The sequence below is a fragment of the Bombyx mori genome, chromosome 1 (assembly GCF_030269925.1).
Source record: "Bombyx mori chromosome 1, ASM3026992v2".
NCBI classification, from domain to species: Eukaryota; Metazoa; Arthropoda; class Insecta; order Lepidoptera; family Bombycidae; genus Bombyx; species Bombyx mori.
Window position 1 is genome coordinate 19695500 of NC_085107.1, and position 18236 is coordinate 19713735.

Below are 18236 nucleotides of genomic sequence, written 5' to 3' on the forward strand. Positions count from 1 at the left end.
GCTTCCTGCAGGGAAACTTGAACCACTCCGCTGGGGCTCAGGACATGTTGCTCCAGACCATGGCGGAGTGGTCAATTGACGTGGCTGTGGTCGCCGAGCCATACTTCGTTCCCCCAGCGGATGACTGTTGGTTTGGGGACGTTGATGGCTTGGCGGCCATACATATCAGAAGGACCGCGATGGTCCCCCCCCTGGCGATGGTGACCAGGGGCCCCGGGATCGTCGCGGTACAGTTAGAAAATATCGTCGTGATCGGGGTGTACTTTTCTCCGAATCGGCCTACCGTCGAGTTCGAGCGGTTCCTGGACGGGCTAGAGGTGATCGCTCGTCACCTCGCTCCCCGTTCAGTGATACTGGCGGGGGACTTCAATGCGAAGTCTGTCGCTTGGGGTTCCCCATTCACGGACGCTCGTGGTAGGCTGCTGGAGGAGTGGGCGGTCGCGGTCGGTCTCTGTATCGTTAATAGGGGCTCGATCGCGACTTGCGTGCGGTGGACGGGCGAGTCTATCGTGGACTTGACGTTCGCGAGCTCGCCCGTCGCGCGGCGCGTCCTCGGCTGGAGAGTGGTGGTGGGGGCGGAATCGTTGTCCGATCACCGGTATATCCGGTACGATCTTTCTGCCCCTGCGCCGACGCCGGCTGCAGGTGCCCGCGGGGTTGACCCCCCGCAGAGTGCATCCCGGTCATTCCCTAGGTGGGCACTGAAGCTCCTGAACAGGGAGCTCCTGGTGGAGGCCTCTATGGTGGCGGCGTGGGCGCCCAAGCGCCCACAACCTGTCGATGTGGAAACCGAGGCCGAATGGTTCCGGGGCGCGATGCACCGCATATGTGATGCCTCGATGCCCCGGGTCGGCTCTCGGCACTCTGGACGGCGACAGTCGCCCTGGTGGTCGCCCGAAATTGCAAGACTGCGTGCGGTCTCCATTCGGGCGAGCCGCCGGTGCACTAGACACCGCCGTCGCCGCCGCCTGCGGCGCGACGAGCCCGTCGCGTTCGCGGAGGAGGAAGCTCGGCTGCACCGCGAATATCGCGCTGCGAAGGACGCCCTGCGGCTGGCCATCAGGCGGGCCAAGGAGCAGAACATGGAGAGACTCTTGGAGGCGCTCGAAGCGGATCCGTGGGGGAGCCCATACAAATTGGTACGCGGCAAGTTGCGCCCGTGGGCCCCCTCTATGACTGAGCGTCTCCAGCCCCAGCAGCTGCGGGACATCGTTTCGGCGTTGTTCCCGCAGGAGCGGGAGGGTTTTGTCCCTCCCGCTATGGGCGGGCCGTCTGACACCGTCGACGGCCAAGCTCCTGCTGAGGTGCCTCGTATTACCGAGGCAGAGCTCCGGGTGGCCGTTGTCAAGATGACTGCGAAAGACACGGCCCCCGGCCCGGACGGAGTCCACGGCCGGGTATTGGCCTTGGCCCTCGGTGCCCTGGGGGACCGGCTCCTTGAGCTATATAATGGCTGCTTGGAGTCGGGACGGTTTCCGTCGCTCTGGCGGACGGGTAGACTTGTGTTGTTGAGGAAGGAGGGGCGCCCGGTGGATACAGCCGCCGGGTATCGTCCTATCGTGCTGCTGGACGAGGCGGGAAAATTGCTGGAACGTATTCTGGCTGCCCGCATCGTTCGGCACCTGGTCGGGGTGGGGCCTGACCTGTCGGCGGAGCAGTACGGCTTCCGGGAGGGCCGTTCGACCGTGGATGCAATTCTTCGCGTGCGGTCCCTCTCGGACGAGGCCGTTTCTCGGGGTGGGGTGGCGCTGGCGGTGTCTCTTGACATCGCCAACGCATTTAACACTCTGCCCTGGACCGTGATAGGGGGGGCACTGGAGAGGCATGGAGTGCCCCTCTACCTCCGCCGGCTGGTTGGGTCCTATTTGGGGGCCAGGTCGGTCGTATGTACCGGGTACGGTGGGACCCTTCATCGTTTTCCGGTCGTGCGTGGTGTTCCGCAGGGGTCGGTTCTCGGCCCCCTCTTGTGGAATATCGGGTACGACTGGGTGCTGAGGGGCGCCCTCCTCCCGGGCCTCCGCGTTATTTGTTACGCGGACGACACGTTGGTCGTGGCCCGGGGGGATGATTTTAGGGAGTCTGCCCGTCTCGCCACAGCGGGAGTGGCCCTCGTCGTCGGAAGGATAAGGAGGCTGGGTCTCGACGTGGCGCTCAATAAATCCGAGGCTCTGTGGTTTCACGGGCCGCGGAGGGCGCCACCCGTTGACACCCACATCGTGGTTGGAGGCGTCCGGATAGGGGTCGGGGTGCAGTTGAAGTACCTCGGCCTCGTGTTGGACAGCCGGTGGGCCTTTCGTGCTCACTTTGCGGAGCTGGTCCCCCGATTGATGGGGACGGCCGGTTCTTTGAGCCGGCTGCTCCCGAATATTGGGGGACCGGATCAGGTTGTGCGCCGTCTCTACGCGGGGGTGGTGCGATCGATGGCCCTGTACGGTGCACCTGTGTGGGCTGAGCCGCGCAACCGGGCCACTATGGCTCGGTTCTTGCGCCGGCCGCAGCGCACCGTTGCCATCAGGGTCATCCGCGGATATCGCACCGTCTCCTTCGAGGCGGCGTGTGTTTTGGCGGGGACGCCGCCATGGGAGCTGGAGGCGGAGTCGCTCGCTGCCGACTATCGGTGGCGCAGCGAGCTTCGTGCTCGGGGCGTGGCGCGTGTCCCCGAGAGTGAGCTGCGGGCGCGGAAGGCCCATTCTCGGCGGTCCGTGCTCGAGTCGTGGTCGAGGCGATTGGCCAACCCCACGTGGGGGCTACGGACCGTCGAGGCGGTTTACCCGGTCTTTGATGACTGGGTGAATCGTGGCGAGGGACGTCTCACCTTTCGTCTGGTGCAGGTGCTGACCGGGCACGGATGCTTCGGGAAGTACCTGCGCCGGATAGGGGCTGAGCCGACGACGAGGTGTCACCATTGTGGGCACGACCTGGACACGGCGGAGCATACGCTCGCTGTCTGCCCCGCTTGGGAGGTGCAGCGCCGTGTCCTGGTCGCAAAGATAGGACCTGACTTGTCGCTGCCTGGCGTCGTGGCGTCGATGCTTGGCAGCGATGAGTCATGGAAGGCTATGCTCGACTTCTGCGAGTGCACCATCTCGCAGAAGGAGGCGGCGGGGCGAGTGAGGGAAAGCTCTCCTCACTACGCAGAAACCCGCCGCCGCCGAGCAGGGGGTCGGGACCGGGGTCGTATCCGTGACCTGGCCCCCTAAGAGCTAGGGGTCCCACCCGTTTTGTGCGGGGAGGGACCCAGACGAGGGGTGGCGTGCTCTGCACGCTCACCCGCAATAGGAAGCCGGGTGATGGTAGACCGCGTTCCCCCGACCGCTCTGGGGGAAGGTGTAACGCGGCGCCATCAAAGCGGGCTCTCGGCCCGCTGAACGAGGGAACCGGTGGTCGTTTCGCTGGCGGCCACCGGTCCGGCGTCCGTGGGACGGTGGGATGGATGTAATGTGCTCTGCGTCAACCCTGTCCCGCCGTTTCAATAGCCCCGACTGGGCTCCGGCCCGGTCCGAGGTAGGGCGCCGGTTGTGAGCGGCAGGAGTTTTTAGTGAGGTTCAACTCCCACATACCCCACCTGCCGCGCGGGTGGGGATCCGGCGATTTTCTCCTGTGGAAAAAAAAAAAAAAAAAAAGGGTGAACCGCGCATGTCTTGACCACACCTTAATTTAAAAAATGGCTAGACTGCGCACGCTCCAAACTATCGATGCACCGCAACGTGCAGTCGTTGCACACGGCGCCATCTAGTCAACATGCATCTCCCGACTCCATCAGTCGTAAATTAGAAAGATTACGTTTTGAGAATTGTTTTTAGAGGTTTTTCGTGAACACAATTCTAATGACGCGGTCCTCGTCTGATATTGTGCTCAGTACCAGTAAGTAATTATTTAAATAGCATTTTTATCATACCCTCACGATATCCAACAAGGCAAGGGTGAACCGCGCATGCTTAGACCATACCTTAATTTAAAAAGAAGGTTAGACTGCGCACGCTCCAAACTATCGATGCATCGCAGCGTGCAGTCGTTGCACATGGCGCAATCTAGTCATCATGCATCTCCCGACTCCATGAGTCGCAAATTAGAAAGATTACGTTTCGAGAATTATTTTTCTGATATTTTTCGTGAGCACAATTTTAATGACGCGGTCCTCGTCTGATTATGTTCATAATACCAGTAAGTAATTATTTAAATAGCATTTTTATCATATTGTCGCGATTATCTGACACAGCAGGGTGAACCGCGCATGTTTAGACCACACCTTAATTTAAAAAATGGCTGGACTGCGCACGCTCGAAACTATCGATGCACCGCAGCGTGCAGTCGTTGCACATGGCGCCATCTAGTCAAGATGCATCTCCCGACTCCATCAGTCGCAAATTAGAAAGATTACGTTTTGAGAATTGTTTTAGAGGTTTTTCGTGAACACAATTCTAATGACGCGGTCCTCGTCTGATATTGTGCTCAGTACCAGTAAGTAATTATTTAAATATCATTTTTATCATACCCTCACGATATCCAACAAGGCAAGGGTGAACCGCCCATGTGTAGACCACACCTTAATTTAAAAAAAAAGGCTAGACTGCGCACGCTCGAAACTATCGATGCAGCGCAGCTCGCAGTCGTTGCACATGGCGCCATCTAGTCAAGATGCATCTGCCGACTCCATCAGTCGCAATTTAGAAAGATTTTGTTTCAAGAATTTTTTTCTGATATTTTTCGTGAGCACAATTTTAGTGACACGGTCCTCGTCTGATATTGTGCTCAGTTCCAGTAAGTAATTATTTAAATAGAATTTTTAACATATTCTCGCGATTATCTGACACAGCAGGGTGAACCGCACATGTCTTGACCACACCTTAATTTAAAAAATGGCTTGACTGCGCACGCTCGAAACCATCGATGCACCGCAGCGTGCAGTCGTTGCACACGGCGCCATCTAGTCAACATGCATCTCCCGACTCCATCAGTCGCAATTTTGAAAGATTTTGTTTCAAGATCTTTTTTCTGATATTTTTCGTGAATAAAATTCTAGTGACACGGTCCTCGTCTGATATTGTGCTCAGTTCCAGTAAGTAATTATTTAAATAGAATTTTTATCATATTCTCGCGATTATCTGACACAGCAGGGTGAACCGCGCATGTTTAGACCACACCTTAATTTAAAAAATGGCTGAACTGCGCACGCTCTAAACTATCGATGCATCGCAACGTGCAGTCGTTGCACACGGCGCCATCTAGTCAACATGCATCTGCCGACTCCATCAGTCGCAAATTAGAAAGATTAAGTTTTGAGAATTGTTTTTAGAGGTTTTTCGTGAACACAGTTCTAATAACGCGGTCCTCGTCTGATATTGTGCTCAGTACCAGTAAGTAATTATTTAAATAGCATTTTTATCATACCCTCACGATATCCAACAAGGCAAGGGTGAACCGCGCATGTCTTGACCACACCTTAATTTAAAAAATGGCTAGACTGCGCACGCTCCAAACTATCGATGCACCGCAACGTGCAGTCGTTGCACACGGCGCCATCTAGTCAACATGCATCTCCCGACTCCATCAGTCGCAAATTAGAAAGATTACGTTTTGAGAATTGTTTTTAGAGGTTTTTCGTGAACACAATTCTAATGACGAGGTCCTCGTCTGATATTGTGCTCAGTACCAGTAAGTAATTATTTAAATAGCATTTTTATCATACCCTCACGATATCCAACAAGGCAAGGGTGAACCGCGCATGTCTTGACCACACCTTAATTTAAAAAATGGCTAGACTGCGCACGCTCGAAACTATCGATGCACCGCAGCGCGCAGTCGTTGCACATGGCGCCATCTAGTCAAGATGCATCTGCCGACTCCATCAGTCGCAAATTAGAAAGATTACGTTTTGAGAATTGTTTTAGAGGTTTTTCGTGAACACAATTCTAATGACGCGGTCCTCGTCTGATATTGTGCTCAGTACCAGTAAGTAATTATTTAAATAGCATTTTTATCATACCCTCACGATATCCAACAAGGCAAGGGTGAACCGCGCATGTCTTGACCACACCTTAATTTAAAAAATGGCTAGACTGCGCACGCTCCAAACTATCGATGCACCGCAACGTGCAGTCGTTGCACACGGCGCCATCTAGTCAACATGCATCTCCCGACTCCATCAGTCGTAAATTAGAAAGATTACGTTTTGAGAATTGTTTTTAGAGGTTTTTCGTGAACACAATTCTGATGACGCGGTCCTCGTCTGATATTGTGCTCAGTACCAGTAAGTAATTATTTAAATAGCATTTTTATCATACCCTCACGATATCCAACAAGGCAAGGGTGAACCGCGCATGCTTAGACCACACCTTAATTTAAAAAGAAGGTTAGACTGCGCACGCTCCAAACTATCGATGCATCGCAGCGTGCAGTCGTTGCACATGGCGCAATCTAGTCATCATGCATCTCCCGACTCCATGAGTCGCAAATTAGAAAGATTACGTTTCGAGAATTATTTTTCTGATATTTTTCGTGAGCACAATTTTAATGACGCGGTCCTCGTCTGATTATGTTCACAATACCAGTAAGTAATTATTTAAATAGCATTTTTATCATATTGTCGCGATTATCTGACACAGCAGGGTGAACCGCGCATGTTTAGACCACACCTTAATTTAAAAAATGGCTGGACTGCGCACGCTCGAAACTATCGATGCACCGCAGCGTGCAGTCGTTGCACATGGCGCCATCTAGTCAAGATGCATCTCCCGACTCCATCAGTCGCAAATTAGAAAGATTACGTTTTGAGAATTGTTTTAGAGGTTTTTCGTGAACACAATTCTAATGACGCGGTCCTCGTCTGATATTGTGCTCAGTACCAGTAAGTAATTATTTAAATATCATTTTTATCATACCCTCACGATATCCAACAAGGCAAGGGTGAACCGCCCATGTGTAGACCACACCTTAATTTAAAAAAAAAGGCTAGACCGCGCACGCTCGAAACTATCGATGCACCGCAGCGCGCAGTCGTTGCACATGGCGCCATCTAGTCAAGATGCATCTGCCGACTCCATCAGTCGCAAATTAGAAAGATTACGTTTTGAGAATTGTTTTTAGAGGTTTTTCGTGAACACAATTCTAATGACGCGGTCCTCGTCTGATATTGTGCTCAGTACCAGTAAGTAATTATTTAAATAGCATTTTTATCATACCCTCACGATATCCAACAAGGCAAGGGTGAACCGCGCATGTCTTGACCACACCTTAATTTAAAAAATGGCTAGACTGCGCACGCTCGAAACTATCGATGCACCGCAGCGCGCAGTCGTTGCACATGGCGCCATCAGTCGCAAATTAGAAAGATTACGTTTTGAGGATTGTTTTTAGAGGTTTTTCGTGAACACAAGTCTAATGACGTGGTCCTCGTCTGATTATGTGCTCAATACCACTAAATAATCATTTAAATAGCATTATTATCATACACTCGCGATATCGCAATAGACTGCGCATGCTCCAAGCTATCAATGTACTGCCGTGTGCACTCGTTGCACTCTCCGTCATTAAATAAAGGTACTTCGGTCGACTTCAGCAGTCCTAAATTGGTAATATTACGTTCGAGAATTATTTTAAAAGTGAATTAAATACTCAACGATTTTCTGTTTCGTGAACTCGGAAATTTCTCGTCGGCTCAAATCATGTGATGTGGTCCTCTTCTCTTAATGTCAACAATACCAGTAAGTAATTATTGAAATAGCATTTTATCATACTCTCACGATATTCAACACGGCAAGGGTGAATCGCGCATGTCTAGACCTCACCTTAATTTTTAAAAAAGACTAGACTGCGCATGTTCTTTTTTTTTTTTTTTTTTTCCCTACCTATGCTGATAGCCTTGAGAGGCTATTTCAGCTTCACCCTAACGTTAGTAGGTGAGCTCGCGGGGCTCAACCGGAGAGTTGCTAACACTGACCCTAGCAAGAGCAGTGCTTCGCTGAATCTACCACCGGATCGGAAACGCGACCCACTGAGAAGATCCGGCGAGAAACTCAGTGGGCTGTGTCTATGGGTTAGTTCGCTCGTCGAGCCCTTCGTCGCAAGCGACGGGTTCGACGAGGACGGTGACCGGTGCTTGTGGTGCCTAAAAGCACCGTTAATGGATCAGGAGGATCCGTAATGACGTGCTTTGGGCGACGTCGACGGTTTACCATTCGGTCTACTGGGTCGGGTATGTAATTTCCAGCGGCTACGATGAGAGGGTTCTCATGTCGTGCCGCCTTCTCAAAATGGCGCAGCGATGCCGACTGTAGATACTTACTAAAAGAGTCGAGCTCCAGGTCGTCGTGGAGATCCACATTCCTAAGGAACCAAGGCGCTCCGACGGCTATCCTGCAGAATCGTGATTGAATAACCTGAAGGGATTTCAAGTTGGTGCGGGCTGCGTGAGCGAACACTATGCTTGCATACGTCATGACGGGGCGTATACAAGTTTTGTAGAGAGTTACCTTATTACGGAGGGACAGTTTGCTTCGACTACAAAGCATTGGATAGAGTCGTCCTAGAATAAACGCGGCGCGGTCGCGTACCGTTTTTATATGGGGACGGAATGTCATCCCTCTGTCGAGGGTGACGCCTAGATATTTGACCTTCGAGACCCACGGAATGGGCTGGCCAAAGAGAGTGATGGGACTAACGGCGGAGGTGTTTGCGCGCCTACTACGGAGTGGGATGCTCGAAGTGATGTTCGGAGGGCGACCCCTTTTGAAGAGCACCGCTGCGCTTTTCGTGGGGTTGATGTCTATTCGCCACTTCCGGAACCACTGTCCCAGGGTGGCTACTGCGATCTGGAGTCGCCGATGAAGCAGCGACATCTTCCTACACGAGTAGTAGATAGCCGTGTCATCGGCGAAGAGCGCTAGATGGGTCTCCGGAGACCGGGGTATATCATTGATATACAAACTAAATAATAACGGGGAGAGCGCGGAGCCTTGCGGGACTCCGGCGGTCAGTCGACGGGGACGAGAACGAGTTCCCTCTACTCGATATCGAAACGAACGGTTCGACAAGAAGTCTCGTATGATGAGCACGAGTCTGTCTGGCACTCCCATGTTGTACAGTTTATAAATTAAACCGTTGTGCCAGACTTTGTCGAACGCCTTCGCGATGTCGAAGAAGAGGGCGCCGGTCGGGATTTGTTTACGCCTATTTAGTCCTATCAGAATGTGCTCCGTGAGGCGGTGCACTTGTTGTACGCACGAGTGTTTTGAGCGGAATCCGAACTGTTCGTCTATGAGAATTTTGTTCGCGGTAACAAAATCCCAGAGGCGTTTCCTAAGGAGCCGTTCGTAAATTTTTCCTATCGTCGAGAGGAGACTAATCGGACGGTAACTAGAAGTTTCGTTTGTCGGTTTGCCCGGCTTATGTATACCGATAACGTCCGCTTCTTTCCACACCGCGGGAAAGATGCAGTGCGTCATAGCGGCATTTAAAATTGTAGCCAACATTGCTATCAGTTGGACTGGCAAGAGTTTAAGCGCGCGGTTGTGGATGCCGTCGGAGCCGGGTGCCTTCCTAGGTTGTAGGTTGTGGATCGCGTCTCTAACTTCGTCAGTGGTAATGGGGGGTAACGCGTCCGAGGGCGGCAGGGAAGCTCTGCGCTCGACCTCCCTGTCGACTAACTCGGTGTGTTCGGGGTCCGCGTGTTGAGTGCTGGTGGTGCACTGCTCTTGCAGTGCATCGGCCAGCAGCTCAGCCTTGTCATCGTCATCGAATGCCGGTGGTTGGCCTGAAGGGCGTACGAGGGGAGGCATAGTAGCGGTAGTTTCGGATTTGAGAGTCCTAGCTAGTCGCCAGTATGCTTGGTGGGAGGGCGCGAGTTGTTCTAAATAACTATGCCAATTATCGTTACGCGCGTCGCTTAAGCGGGAGTGGACTTCGCGTTGTAGACGACGCATCTGAATCCGGTTTGAATGCGTGGGAAGACGATCGTAGGCCCGGATTGCCGCGTTCCTAACTCTTAAGAGATTCCTAAGATCGGGGGACAGTCTGATGCGGTGGAAGCTGTCCTCCACATCGACTTCTTTAGAAGATCTAATGATCGCGGAAGAGATGTGATCGGTAATGATGTTTATGGATTCGACGGTGTCCTCGGGGGATGGATTCGAATCCGGGCTGTAAGGGAGGATTGGCGGAGCGGCGTCGGCTAGGCACGTGCCCAGCTTATTCCAATCCACCATGGTCCTCGTAACAGTGACTGGGTTGTGAGGGCGACCGAGCTGCATAACGACAGGTCGGTGGTCTGAGTCGAGCTCTGACATTGCTTCGATGGAACGCAAGCGCAGAGTTACGTTCCTAAGCAATGCCAGGTCTATAGTGCTCGGACGGAGCGCGATGTTATACGGATAACATGTTGGAGTTGGGGGACCGACTATTTCAAAGGTGAGGTCGTCTATAAACGCGTCGAGACGCCTACCGTTAACGTTTGTACGATGGCAGTTCCACCTAGTGTGGTGGCAATTTAAATCGCCTGCCAGGATGACGGAGTCTCCCATGCCGAACAGTGACTCGATGTCACTGCTCAGGAGGGGCTTGTCCGGGGGGAGATAAACGGATGCGATGACGATCGGCTGGTGTCCCGTCAGCGAGATACGGCACACTGACGCCTCGATATGTAAGAGCGAGGGAGTATCGAGAGGGACAACGTGCAGGGCCCGTCTATAGTAAATGGCAGTCCCGCCTTTCGAGGCGGTGAGTCTGTCATTCCTAACCATGACGTAGTTCGCGACTTTCGGGTCGCGACGCGAGGGCTTCAGACAGGTCTCCTGCACTAACAAGATATCTATAAGATTGTCGCGGAGGAATTCGAAAATTTGATCGCGTTGCCGCGCGAGTCCGTTAGCATTGTAGAATGCTAACGTAAGGGAATACGGTTTTTCTCTACCTTTTTGCGCCATTGATTACCGGTAAAGATTTTATAACGTACGCGACACGGACTCGTAAACGTCCATGTGGTCGAAGGCGGCCGCGAGCCGCTGTTCGGGGGTTACCGACCTACGGATAGCGTCAGCGAACGATCGCAGACGGTCGAAGTTCACCGCGGTGACGAAGTCGCGCACGAGCGCGAAGTCGTTGACGGCAGAGGGTTGCGGGGGACGGAACGCGGGCGCGAGGCGAGGTGCGAGCAGAGGCTGGGGCGCGGGGCGTGTCACGAGCGGGGGCGGGGGTGCGGTTTCCGTTCCCGCCTTAGTATACGGCAGCGGTTTTTTCCACGCCGAGACCGTGGGAACTGCAGCCGGCACGAAGGCGGGTTTCGGCACTGAAGGTGCCGAAGTCTTTGGGCCGACGGTTCGCGGAGCCGGGTGAGTTGGACGTTTTCGCGGAGCCCTAGGACATCCACGGTAGTTCGCGGGGTGCCCTTGCTTAAGGCATAGGACACAGCTTGGAGGTTCGGTCGCGGTTTCCCTAACACGCGAGCAATCTGATGTGGCGTGGTCGCCGAGGCACTTTACGCAGCGGGGGCGCGCGTGGCAATTACGAGCCGAGTGGCCGTAAAGCTGGCATCTGTAGCACTGCCCGGGAGTGCCACGTCTATGGGGGGCTTCGATGGAGACCCCGGATAGGCCGCAAACTGTCGAGAGGCATGAGATTTGCTTTTTTGCCTCCGGGGTTGGCTCCAACGCGACGAGTATCATGTTGTAGGGCTGCTTGCCCCGCCCACTGTGCATCCGATGCACACTAACTATAGGGAGTGCCTGAGCGATCAGGTCCTCCTTAACGTAGTCTATGTCTAGTTCTTTCGGTACTCCGCGTATTACTACGCGGAGCTCGCGGTCCTCCTGAAGAGCATAGGTGTGGAAACCTATGTTCTCCTTTCGGAGGTATGCTGAGAGGGCCCTATGGTCGCCCGGCGTTGCGACCTTAATCTGAATCCCATGCGCGACGTTACGCGCATGGGTGTAGTTAATTTTATTTGCCTGAAGGGCCTGGGATACGCGATTCCACGCTGTCTTCTCTTGAAGTATCAGCGGGGGCGGGGCAGCTACTTTAGGAGCGGGCGCGGGCTTGGGACGCGGCGGCGGGGTTACGCGGCGAGCGGAGTCCGACTCCGGTGTCACGACTACCTGCGGGCGGGAGGCGGTCGCGGATTTTGTTTGCTTCGTCGTGGAGCTCCGGGACTCCACGGCGCGAGTACGCTTTTTACCGCGCGTTACGGTTTGGAACCCATCCGAAGTTCCAGGCTGAGGGCTTGACGCGGATTCGAAATCCATCTCCGATTCGGTATCGGAGCCTGAACTCGAAACGATCGAGGTCGCGACGGACGAAGCGCGCGATGACGTAAACGACGCGGACGCGGGGGTGGGGGTAGCGTTAGGCGCTTCGTGAGTCGCATCGTCGGAACGTGCGCTCGAACTTAACGCGGCGGCGGGGGGCGCGCGGCGTGCCTCCGAGGCACGGTTGAAATATGCGGCGACGGACGCGGGGGGGGAGGGATTGCCACGGGAGGCCCTATAAGCTAAGTACTCGGCCCTAATTGACGGGTACCTATCCCGGAGGAACCCGACAATGTCACTAGCACTTTCACTGACACTTTCTTCATGCTGCATTTTCGGTCTTCTTGCCCGGGGGGGGCGGCCCCGGGACTTTTGTTGAACTCGCCGAAAGGCGAGGCCCCGGATAGGATTTGTAACCCCCCTGTGCTGCAGGACAGCAAGGAGCAGGGGGGGGGAATGCCTATGCCGTGAAAACGGCAATCGGCGGGGAAAAGGAAAGGAACCCGCTCGGGCTGTATAGTGCTACAGCAGGCAGAATCGCGAGCGGGGGTCTAGTCTTGAAAAAGACTGTTGTTTTTGGGAAGGGTTAGGAAATCGCTAGCCTGTGAGTGCCACAGGAAGCTGAACGTAGCGATTGGTTTTGCCTTGAAAAAGGCAGTTGGTAAAGGGTGGGTTCGCGGTTACAACACTTTAGCGCACAAAAATGGACTCCGAGACGCAAATCGCAAGCGACCAACGGATCGGCACGTCCGCACTACTGAATTGTAAGCACGATGTATTCACGGTCACTACACTGTCGAGCACAACTGTGAGTTCAGAGACGCAGCTCGCAAGCGGGCCACGGATCGGAAAGCACGTCCGCGCACGACCGAGTCGTGAGCGAGAATGTTTGCGCATGTTCTAAACAAACTATCGATGCACCGCAACGTGCAGTCGTTGCACACGGCGCCATCTAGTCATCATGCATATCGCGACTCCATCAGTCGCAAATTAGAAAGATTTTGTTTCAAGATTTTTTTTCTGATATTTTTCGTGAGTACAATTCTAGTGACGCGGTCCTCGTCTGATTTTGTGCTCAGTACCAGTAAGTCATTATTTAAATAGCATTTTTATCATACTCTCGCGATATCCAACACAGCAGGGTAATTCGCGCATGTGTAGACCACACCTTAATTTAAAAAAAAGCCTAGACTGCGCACGCTCCAAACTATCGATGGTTCGCAACGTGCAGTCGTTGCACACGGCGCCATCTAGTCAACATGCATCTCCCGACTCCATCAGTCGTAAATTAGAAAGATTACGTTTTGAGAATTGTTTTTAGAGGTTTTTCGTGAACACAATTCTAATGACGCGGTCCTCGTCTGATAATGTGCTCAGTACCAGTAAGTTATTATTTAAATATCATTTTTATCATACTCTCACGATATCCAACAAGGCAAGGGTGAACCGCGCATGCTTAGACCACACCTTAATTTAAAAAGAAGGTTAGACTGCGCACGCTCCAAGCTATCGATGCATCGCAGCGTGCAGTCGTTGTACATGGCGCAATCTAGTCATCATGCATCTCCCGACTCCATGAGTCGCAAATTAGAAAGATTACCTTTCGAGAATTATTTTTCTGATATTTTTCGTGAGCACAATTTTAATGACGCGGTCCTCGTCTGATATTGTGCTCAGTACCAGTAAGTAATTATTTAAATAGCATTTTTATCATACCCTCACGATATCCAACAAGGCAAGGGTGAACCGCGCATGTCTTGACCACACCTTAATTTAAAAAATGGCTAGACTGCGCACGCTCGAAACTATCGATGCACCGCAGCGCGCAGTCGTTGCACATGGCGCCATCTAGTCAAGATGCATCTGCCGACTCCATCAGTCGCAAATTAGAAAGATTACGTTTTGAGAATTGTTTTAGAGGTTTTTCGTGAACACATTTCTAATAACGCGGTCCTCATCTGATATTGTGCTCAGTACCAGTAAGTAATTATTTAAATATCATTTTTATCATACCCTCACGATATCCAAGAAAGCAAGGGTGAACCGCGCACGTGTAGACCACACCTTAATTTAAAAAAAAAGGCTAGACTGCGCACGCTCCAAACTATCGATGCATCGCAGCGTGCAGTCGTTGCACATGGCGCAATCTAGTCATCATGCATCTCCCGACTCCATGAGTCGCAAATTAGAAAGATTACGTTTCGAGAATTATTTTTCTGATATTTTTCGTGAGCACAATTTTAATGACGCGGTCCTCGTCTGATTATGTTCACAATACCAGTAAGTAATTATTTAAATAGCATTTTTATCATATTGTCGCGATTATCTGACACAGCAGGGTGAACCGCGCATGTTTAGACCACACCTTAATTTAAAAAATGGCTGGACTGCGCACGCTCGGAACTATCGATGCACCGCAGCGTGCAGTCGTTGCACATGGCGCCATCTAGTCAAGATGCATCTGCCGACTCCATCAGTCGCAAATTAGAAAGATTACGTTTTGAGAATTGTTTTAGAGGTTTTTCGTGAACACAATTCTAATGACGCGATCCTCGTCTGATATTGTGCTCAGTACCAGTAAGTAATTATTTAAATATCATTTTTATCATACCCTCACGATATCCAAGAAGGCAAGGGTGAACCGCGCATGTGTAGACCACACCTTAATTTAAAAAAAAAGGCTAGACTGCGCACGCTCGAAACTATCGATGCACCGCAGCGTGCAGTCGTTGCACACGGCGCCATCTAGTCAACATGCATCTGCCGACTCCATCAGTCGCAAATTAGAAAGATTACGTTTTGAGAATTGTTTTTAGAGGTTTTTCGTGAACACAGTTCTAATAACGCGGTCCTCGTCTGATATTGTGCTCAGTACCAGTAAGTAATTATTTAAATATCATTTTTATCATACCCTCACGATATCCAAGAAGGCAAGTGTGAACCGCGCATGTGTAGACCACACCTTAATTTAAAAAAAAGGCTAGACTGCGCACGCTCGAAACCATCGATACACCGCAGCGTGCAGTCGTTGCACACGGCGCCATCTAGTCAACATGCATCTCCCAACTCCATCAGTCGCAATTTAGAAAGATTTGTTTCAAGATCTTTTTTCTGATATTTTTCGTGAATAAAATTCTAGTGACACGGTCCTCGTCTGATATTGTGCTCAGTTCCAGTAAGTAATTATTTAAATAGAATTTTTATCATATTCTCGCGATTATCTGACACAGCAGGGTGAACCGCGCATGTTTAGACCACACCTTAATTTAAAAAATGGCTGGACTGCGCACGCTCCAAACTATCGATGCATCGCAACGTGCAGTCCTTGCACACGGCGCCATCTAGTCAACATGCATCTCCCAACTCCATCAGTCGCAATTTAGAAAGATTTGTTTCAAGATCTTTTTTCTGATATTTTTCGTGAATAAAATTCTAGTGACACGGTCCTCGTCTGATATTGTGCTCAGTTCCAGTAAGTAATTATTTAAATAGAATTTTTATCATATTCTCGCGATTATCTGACACAGCAGGGTGAACCGCGCATGTTTAGACCACACCTTAATTTAAAAAATGGCTGGACTGCGCACGCTCCAAACTATCGATGCATCGCAACGTGCAGTCCTTGCACACGGCGCCATCTAGTCAACATGCATCTGCCGACTCCATCAGTCGCAAATTAGAAAGATTACGTTTTGAGAATTGTTTTTAGAGGTTTTTCGTGAACACAATTCTAATGACGCGGTCCTCGTCTGATATTGTGCTCAGTACCAGTAAGTAATTATTTAAATATCATTTTTATCATACCCTCACGATATCCAACAAGGCAAGGGTGAACCGCCCATGTGTAGACCACACCTTAATTTAAAAAAAAAGGCTAGACTGCGCACGCTCGAAACTATCGATGCACCGCAGCGCGCAGTCGTTGCACATGGCGCCATCTAGTCAAGATGCATCTGCCGACTCCATCAGTCGCAAATTAGAAAGATTACGTTTTGAGGATTGTTTTTAGAGGTTTTTCGTGAACACAATTCTAATGACGTGGTCCTCGTCTGATTATGTGCTCAATACCACTAAATAATCATTTAAATAGCATTATTATCATACACTCGCGATATCGCAATAGACTGCGCATGCTCCAAGCTATCAATGTACTGCCGTGTGCACTCGTTGCACTCTCCGTCATTAAATAAAGGTACATCGGTCGACTTCAGCAGTCCTAAATTGGTAATATTACGTTCGAGAATTATTTTAAAAGTGAATTAAATACTCAACGATTTTCTGTTTCGTGAACTCGGAAATTTCTCGTCGGCTCAAATCATGTGATGTGGTCCTCTTCTCTTAATGCCAACAATACCAGTAAGTAATTATTGAAATAGCATTTTATCATACTCTCACGATATTCAACACGGCAAGGGTGAATCACGCATGTCTAGACCACACCTTAATTTTTAAAAAAGACTAGACTGCGCATGTTCTAAACAAACTATCGATGCACCGCAACGTGCAGTCGTTGCACACGGCGCCATCTAGTCATCATGCATATCGCGACTCCATCAGTCGCAAATTAGAAAGATTTTGTTTCAAGATTTTTTTTCTGATATTTTTCGTGAGTACAATTCTAGTGACACACGGTCCTCGTCTGATTTTGTGCTCAGTACCAGTAAGTAATTATTTAAATAGCATTTTTATCATACTCTCGCGATATCCAACACAGCGGGGTGAACCGCGCATGTTTAGACCACACCTTAATTTAAAAAATGGCTGGACTGCGCACGCTCGAAACTATCGATGCACCGCAGCGTGCAATCGTTGCACATGGCGCCATCTAGTCAAGATGCATCTGCCGACTCCATCAGTCGCAAATTAGAAAGATTACGTTTTGAGAATTGTTTTTAGAGGTTTTTCGTGAACACAGTTCTAATGACGCGGTCCTCATCTGATATTGTGCTCAGTACCAGTAAGTAATTATTTAAATAGCATTTTTATCATATTCTCGCGATTATCTGACACAGCAGGGTGAACCGCGCAACTTTAGACCACACCTTAATTTAAAAAATGGCTGGACTGCGCACGCTCCAAACTATCGATGCATCGCAACGTGCAGTCGTTGCACACGGCGCCCTTTAGTCAACATGCATCTCCCGACTCCATCAGTCGCAATTTAGAAAGATTTTGTTTCAAGATCTTTTTTCTGATATTTTTCGTGAATAAAATTCTAGTGACACGGTCCTCGTCTGATATTGTGCTCAGTTCCAGTAAGTAATTATTTAAATAGAATTTTTATCATATTCTCGCGATTATCTGACACAGCAGGGTGAACCGCGCATGTTTAGACCACACCTTAATTTAAAAAATGGCTGGACTGCGCACGCTCCAAACTATCGATGCATCGCAACGTGCAGTCGTTGCACACGGCGCCATTTAGTCAACATGCATCTCCCGACTCCATTAGTCGCAATTTAGAAAGATTTTGTTTCAAGATCTTTTTTCTGATATTTTTCGTGAATAAAATTCTAGTGACACGGTCCTCGTCTGATTTTGTGCTTAGTTCCAGTAAGTAATTATTTAAATAGCATTTTTATCATACTCTCACGATATCCAACAAGGCAGGGTGAACCGCGCATGTCTAGACCACACCTTAATTAAAAAAAAGGACTAGACTGCGCACGCTCCAAACTATCGATGCATCGCAACGTGCAGTCGTTGCACACGGCGCCATTTAGTCAACATGCATCTCCCGACTCCATCAGTCGCAAATTAGAAAGATTACGTTTCGAGAATTATTTTTATATGTTTTTCGTGAACACAATTCTAATGACGCGATCCTCGTCTGATTTTGTGCTCAGTTCCAGTAAGTAATTATTTAAATAGCATTCTTATCATACTCGCGATATCCAACACAGCAGGGTGAACCGCGCATGTCTTGACCACACCTTAATTTAAAAAAAAGGCTAGACTGCGCACGCTCCAAACTATCGATGCACCGCAGCGTGCAATCGT

At 50.6% G+C, this 18236-nt stretch overlaps 1 protein-coding gene across 5 annotated transcripts in view; it reads left to right on the plus strand.

Annotated features, from left to right (window-relative positions):
* Window positions 1-18236, plus strand: part of LOC101743877 (GATOR complex protein NPRL2) — an 81472-nt gene that overhangs the window by 49892 nt on the left and 13344 nt on the right. The window lies entirely within an intron of this gene.